This window comes from Tyto alba, unplaced genomic scaffold, assembly GCF_018691265.1.
Source record: "Tyto alba isolate M040663 unplaced genomic scaffold, T.alba_DEE_v4.0 Super-Scaffold_14, whole genome shotgun sequence".
NCBI lineage: Eukaryota > Metazoa > Chordata > Aves > Strigiformes > Tytonidae > Tyto > Tyto alba.
The window spans coordinates 42,750,220-42,758,403 of record NW_024881276.1 but is presented as its reverse complement, the minus strand read 5'-3'; positions in this window follow the sequence as shown (position 1 = coordinate 42,758,403).

Here is an 8,184-nt window from a genome sequence, read left to right as displayed (position 1 = left end):
AATTAAATTTACAATCAAGAAGAAGGTCATAGGCAATCTGCTCCTAACTAACCTTGTAGTAGAGACATTGTGTCACACCCATTTGTACTAAGGCAGGATCTGTTGTATTTTGCTCTGTTTCCCATGAGTCATTTCTGTGGCAGCACAGGGTGATACCATGAATTCAGATTGATTATATCAAGGCAAAACAAATCAGAAGCAGCAGTTGTAAATTTTTAGAAACAGACCTGACTAGTGTATTACTGTTATCACCAGGAAAAGCAAGTGGGGACATGACCACATACCTTGATCTTGTATAAATGCTTTATATTTAATTTTTCAGATTTGGTTCACTCTGAAAGTCATTCTTTTAAAATTCATTATTTTTTTCTTAAAAGCAGTACAGCAGCTCCCATGTAAGCTCTCTCTTTAGAAATGGTGTCTCAGTATGAGAGATATTCCCTCTAATTTAAATGAGAAGACATACAGAATTCATTAACTTCTTAAGTATGACTGATGCAAAGAGATAGAAAAACAATTCATTCTGCTATAATTGTGGCTTTTAGTTTACACTTAACTATGCTCTGATGGATTGTTACATTTATTAATACTTTTCTTTCATTTTCTAGAAAGTAAAATACTGATTTCCAATCTGTAGTCTGAGAACTAATCTCAGGATTTCAATGACCAACCTCACAGTAGCAAAGCCTCTTAATGTTAGCTTCTTATTTTCATCTGCTTTTTCAAGTTCTGCACTGAAAACAAGATGTACAAAACCAATCTAAAGTCAAGGGAGGAAGTACTTTAGACCTCTCTAGGTAGAAACTGTTGCCTGAGAGCTGGAGAGGAAATAGAAGCTTTTTTCATAGGTTGATGTGACATGGGGGAATTAGACAAAGTGACACACACAAGTGAAACAAAAATATATGGAGAAAGAAGAGCACCATGGGGCGCTACAATTACCAAAAGAAATAGAAAAAGTGAAGTGGTAGAATGGAGTCAGAAGAGAAACATGCATATGGAAGTATAAGAAAACCTCATGAAATGGAAAGTGGGGCAAATTTGTTCCTACATAACTTGATTTCTGCTAGCCAAAGCAAGAAGAATGGCTGAGAGACCTGAGCAGGCTTCACACGAAGGACAAGAGGAGTGGCTGCTGCTGCCATAGGGCTGCATCTGTAGAGAGACTTCGAATGAAGGCAGCTAAAATGGTTGCTGATATTGAAATGGTAAAAAGGTGCTGATGCTGTAGGACATCACAGAGGAGTACTGAGAGAAAGGCTGCTTCAAGCTGGACAAAAGCTCAATTATTAATAGATCCAAGGGAGCAAGAATACTAGGGACAGTAGAAGAAGAAGCCTACTTAGAATTCACTTGATCACTTAAATTCTCCCAAAATTTACCGTAGTAGAGCCAGTATCCCTTTACAGCTGCAGCCCTTGGGCCTAAGGTTTCAGCACTATAGGAGTCATTCTGTGATAGCTCTGAGACTGCTGTAGAAACACCAGCCTCACAGTGATGTGCCATAGTGGAGAATCAGCCCTTTATATAAGAAACCTTGGCAGCAAGGAGCCTGGTAAATTGAAGAGACATTTCCAATGTTCTTGTAATTTGTGGTACAAATTGCTTCTACCAGAATTTATTCCAAGCAGTTGAGGGGCTCTATACACAGAGCACCTGTGTGTTGCCCAGCACATATATCAATGCCGGCACAAAACACCTTAAGATTCACTTTCCAACTAGAGGTCAGCTGCCTCATTGGAGCCCAATAATCACCATGACCAAGAAAGTAGGAAATAACTCTCAGAATAAATGAGCTTTCAAGATCCGGCTCAGATATGTCGTTGCAAATTACAATTGCTCCTTGATTTGATCATTAAACTGATAACATAACTGAGAAACTTAGTGTAATCTTTCTGACCAAGTCCTCTGGCTTTCCAAGAAAGTAAAGCAGCAGCCAAAAACTTCTCAATAATATAATCCTGTATCAAAGACTTCGCTGCTGTGGGAAATAATTCTGGCAGAATATGAAGATGGGTAGTATTTCAGATGATTAGCTTTATGATAGCAACATACAGTCCTCTTGTTTAAAGGTGTGGGCGTCACACTTTACATAGTGTTATTATACAGCAAGCTGTTTGCTATTGCCACTAGTGAAACTCAGTTTAAAGCAGCAGTAACATTACACAATTTCCATGCGGCAGTCCTGAGTGGAGGGAACTATGCCTGGCTGTGCCACTCTGAGAGCTAGCCACACTGCCACCTCTTTACGGAGTCAGATTGTCCTAAAATACTAGCAATGGCAGTGGGGTGCAGGGATAAACAGTTTGGACTGAAATAACAAGGAGAAAAAAAAAAAACAAACAAAAAACCAACAACACAAAAACTTAAATACAGAACATGATTCAGTAACATTCAGCCATCACAGATTTGCAGGCAATTTCTCTTCAACATTTTAGCTCAACCTTCTTAAGTCTTCAGAGGCTGCACTGACAAGCAAAAAGTCTAATTACCATGTTTAGTTTGCTCTTTTTAGCATGCTTTGCAGGCCTTGTCATCATTTCACTGTGAAAAGAATTTTTTTCTTTTTTCCTTTTAGCAAATTCTTCACTACTATTCTTGTTAAAGTAATACTGCATCAGAGGTTCCTTTGATTGTTTGGTTATGTTAAAATTGCCATTAATGCTGTTCTCCTTTGAAACTTCTTCCTATGGGTTTACTTTTATACATCTGGTGGAGAACTTTATTTGCTTTTTTGTTTGTTTACTATCACACACAAGAAAAGCATACATAAATCAAATGCTTTGTCCCTCAGGCTTCTCTTGTCTTGTCTTTCTTTAAGCTGTATCACAAATTTCAATAAAACCTGTTAAGTAATAATCCTATAAAGACATGAAAGTGGAATGTGGCTCACTGACAAATCACTGGGGGTTGGATATGCAAATAATCTTTTTGAAAAAGAGATGAATTCTCATTATAGTTAATTTCTTCCTTCTTTATATCTTTTTCTAACTTAAAGTTTAAATAGTTTTTATTTACCCAATCATATACTTGTAAAACAAAATCTCTTGCACCACAGTAAAGATGGATAAAATTTGTAAGGAATATAAAAGCACCAGTAGTATCTTTGGTTTTAAAAACATATCCTTGGTTTTAATCTGAATTCAGTAATAATTTATTCTTACTGGTACAAAAGAGCTATATTGACAGACACTGACACTTGCACTGGCAGCAGACAAAGATCATCACAAGACAGGTGTCTTACTAGAAAAAATGGAGAAAAAAGATCACCTAATTGTATATTATTGCAGGTTGCACATCCATGTGATACAGAATTGCAATATGCAAAATATTGTTCATGGAGAAAGATATGATATAGGGTATTGTGAAGGGAAGGAATTAAAATAAAATCCTAAACTTTTAAAGATATGGAGTGAGAGAGGTAAGAAGTAAAAAGCACTGAAATAATTTTGCATTTTGTACTGTGAAATCAAAAGATCAAAAGCTAATCCCAATGTCAGGCATTAACCAGTCTAGTGCAGCAGGGGAAAAGCTGAGATGAGACTGGAAATTTTAACAATGGGACAATGTCTTACAATTTTATGTATCCTTTCAATTCACCCAACTCTGTTTTTTCTAGATTCTCTACTTTTGAGAGTGTTTTGTGTGTGTATATGTGGCTTTTTCTCATCCTGAGCATTTTTGCCTGAAATGCAACATGGCTTTTCTACTCTTGTTGCCTCCCCCATCCACTGCATGTCTTCCTGGCTGTACCGTTCCAAGCTAATTCAGTTTCAACGTTCACGCAGTACTGTGGCAATGACAGCATATGACCCAAGAACAACAGAGCAGATACGGCAATAGTGACACTACTGTTGTCATTTGGGATAACAGTAATAAATCTTACAGAGTCTCTACAGATATAATAGACTGTTGTCTGTGATATTAAAACCATAGCCAGCTGATCACCCAGTTCCCCTTTGTCTCTGTGCTCAGAGACTAAGAACTGATGCAAAGGCATTAAACCCTATACTGGAAATTATAGGAACAATGGTTTCTTTTCAGTTCAGCTATGCCTTTGATCAAAACACTTACATTTGACTCATTGTAAAAGCTTATTACAAGCCACCACATCTATTGCTTCACTGCCATGGTATACACTTTGAGAAAAGGACTGGGATATACAACCAAAAAAATAAGTTTTGCATGAAAATATGTTGCAATAAATACATAAACAAATCAAATACAACGAGAAGCTTCTAATGGAAGTCAAAGCACTGAGTAATCAACATCCATGGCCAAAATGTTCTTGCAAAGTTTCACTCAGATATGTGCAATGAGTTTTCACTGCTTTTTGTATATTTCTTTTTTCTTCTCAGTATCAGGCAGGTGATGTCTCTTTTGTTTGTTTTTTAAACTAGTAGGGATGTCTGAAGATAAGAGAACTCCCAAGTCCTCTCTGCACTGTTTGGCATGGTTATTTATTGATTTGCGGATTTGAATGCTTGTGTTTGGAGCGCTTGATTGGTCATCCAGTTGTCACCAAAAATGCAGTATGAATAAGAAGTGTCAAATTCTCAGAAAGACTTCTGTGCATGTGTATATTTTTAAATAGCTGAAATATTTTTTGAAAGCATTCAACTTCAGAGATCTATTTGCCATTCAATTGTTACATTTATATAAGCACAGTTTTAAGCAAAAGAGTTCATTTCTTACTTTGATGTGGGATCAGTCCTGCTGTTTCCTCTAAGCTTTATCCCTTGTCATATAGTAAAGCTGGCAGGATGACAAAAAAGACCAGTTCTAACAAACTTTGTCTGTTTCCCCTTTTGACTTCCCAGAAAACATCTGTCAAGTGTCACTGTTATTTATTTAAAAGTGGAAGAGATCAAGCAAATATAGGATATTTTAAAATAACAAGCCACTAGAGAAAAAAAAAATAAAAACAACAACCCAAAAACTAGCAGTAGTATTTACAGCACTTCTAAAGAACAGAGATTCAGCTGGGGTGATTCTGTGCTCTTTGCAAACACTTTTACACCATGAGCTATGAGACCTGGCCTCAAAGGAGAGTAAGAAACCACGTTTCTGTGACCACTTTCACTCTTTTCCTTTGAGAAATGGAAAATTAAATGTTAAAGAGACCAACAAAAACAAGCAATAGAGAGAATGTCCCCAAGATCTTGCCCTCTTCTCCCTTCGCCATCTCCCAACTTGGACCCAGCAGAAGAAGCACTTGAGCATGATGTGCTCCCGCCACCCCGGCTGCTGTGGCTGCAGGCCTGGCTTTGGCTGATATGAACCTACCAGCTCAGCCAGAGAGCAACCCCCAACAATGCTGGGGGCCCTCTGAAAAGGTCTTCCCCTTGGAAAGGAGACACAAAAGTCAGGAAACACAGCAGTGCTGTCAGCCATCGAGAGCAGTGTGACATGCCTCCTCGCTGAGGCCGAGTGCCTGATCCTTGTTTGGATGAGACTGAATTTCAGAGGAGAGTTTTTGAAAGTTTGAAGGTGTTTTAAATTGTCCACATAGACCAAGACAGTGAAATGGAAAAGAGGCAATATTCATCACATGAGTTGTGATCACATCACATCACTGAATTACATCTGCTATATAGCTATAAGCTCAATGAAATGCAGTGCATCCATCTAAATCTTTGATGGCAACCTCCCTCTTATTCACCAAGGAAAATGGGGAAACAAAAAGCTTCAAAATGAGACTGATAAACTGCAAAGAGATATTTCCTTCCCAGTACAAATTACGGTGATGGTGACATATATGAAAGGAATTAATCTCTATTTCACCTCATTAGTGGAGACTGGTGGGTGACTTTGGGAACATTTGCTTTACTCTGTTCTAGGTTGTTACTAGCTGTGCAGGAAGAGAGTACAAAGGCAGATGGTTTTAACAGAAGGAAAACATAACATCATTTGTAATGTTACCTGTGATCTTAAGTACTGCTTTCAAACAGGAAGGCTGATGTCAGGAGCTAATGGATCCAAGTAACTGCTCTTAAAGGGGAATGGAGGATATTCCAGCTGCTGGCTCTTTGTGCCCGGCTGGCAGAGCAATTTCTAAGGCCCCATTTTTCTACCCTCTACACAATTTGAAAATAGAATATAAATACTGGCTTCTCTGAAGTTAACAGAAGTTTTTCCATTGACTTCAACGGGGCCAAGATTTCATAAATATGGGGATTTTTTCTTTTGACTAAAGTATTATTATTGCTTTCAACATGGCACCTTAAGGTTGATGCCTGCACCCCACAAGATTAAATGGCCCTCTGCACTACAGAGAGTTTAATTCTCATTGCTAGATGCACTCTCTGCTCTCTCTCACATCAATGATCAGAGGAGTAAGTCCTGCTATAGCAAGTTATTTTGCCCAGAATACAAATATATTCAAGATGGCAAGATATTATGGAAGAGGGAGTGTGTTCTTTCGGGCAAATTGCCATAGATGAAAAGTGATGAGGTTTTGAAGAGCACAAGCTTTTTTTGTGTTCTGATGAGAGCTGACACTTCTCAGATTCTTAGACCAACCTGACACCTATGTACAAAATCGTAGCATTTAGGACTACACTCAGGAAGGAGATGCTGCTATTAGAAAGTAATATTATCAAATCACTGCACATCTGTTGGAAGAGTAAAGGATGCAAAATAAGCTCAAGATAGTGCAGTAGTTTTGCAGTCAGAGAAGTCTTAGACTTAAATCTGTGAGCTGAAATTTTGTGACCATATTTAAGAAAGGCAATAGATAAGGGAGGTTAACCATTAAATTATTGGGAGGAGCAGTCTGCAGATCAAAGACTTCAAGTTGTTGCAAAAGAACTTTCTTTTACAAACAGTCAGAGAATGAGACAGAGGTGAGCTGTTACTGGCCCTAGTTAGCTCCAATCCCCCAAGAAGATTGCTCAGCATCTGAAGGACTGAGAGGCACTTGGCAGTAGCAATCAATATGATGCAGTGGTTCTTTGATTTCTAGACAAAGGTTCTACAATTAAACTTTAATGCAGAATCTCAGAGCAAATGTTTTAGAAATTTTGATTGTGTTGAAAAGGATTAACTAGAAATATGGTATTAAATGTAAAAAGCACAAGGAAGTAGAAGTAGGCTGGAATGTACCTAAGTCAATTTTATTAAAACTACACTTACAGGCAACTCATTTACTTGTAAGGACTTGTGTGTGGGGACAATGTTTTAAGAGCCACAATTTAATTACTAAGCCACAATATGAGTTAATTGTTCACTTTGCTTTCTCTGCTATTACTCATATTGCATATAGGTCATTAATTCATTTGGCATCAGTATCAATTCCTAGAAAGGCTTGGATTCCCAACTGCATTCAAATTTGTTTAGTGGACAATTTATTGCATTACTTATGCTAAGCATTGATATTGTATTTGTACATCTGTGTCTACCAAAGCATGTCATTTCTTTTGTTCCTTGTAATTCACTAGGGTCTCGATTATTTTCATGTACATTTTTAACTTTTAATAAATCAAAGAGAATTGTCTACAACTACTAAACACAGAACAAAGTAATTTAACTTGGCAGTTTCATCACCCATACTGTATATTTTTGCTCCGTTTACTTCACATTTGTTTCCCCTGGAACTCTCCCATAAGGAGAATGAAAATTTCAAGGAAGTAATAAAGTAATAATCTTATCAGTAGTAAAAATTAAAATTTCCATCTGTGACACTGTGCATGTCGTAGAAGCATTATAATGCCCAATAGTGTAATATGATTATATTGTAATGATACTTAAAGCTTTTCCTCTTTTTTACCATCGTAACATGCTGATGATATTTGTTCTCATGACAAGGCATATATAATGACAGAAATTATGGCAGTTGTAACTGATAATGATGCCAGTACAAAATCAAGCATGACGCTCTGCAAACCCAGGCTGAAGCCCACCCCTGGATCAGTGCAAATGTTTCTGCTGGAAGTTGATAACAGCTTCTTACAGTAGTGTCCTGGTTGGGGCTGGACTAGAGTTCCCGTTGGTCTGGCAGCAGGAGGAGCTGCAGCACACTGAGACCCCAGGGGCTCCCCAGGTCCCAGTGCCCTCACCTGTGTGCGGGGGCGGGGGGAGCACAGCTGGAGGGCTGGGCCCCGATTGGCCGATATGCCACGTCACGTGACATTACACTCACTATATAAAGGCAGGAGTGGGCCAGGAGGGGGTCTTACTTCCGGG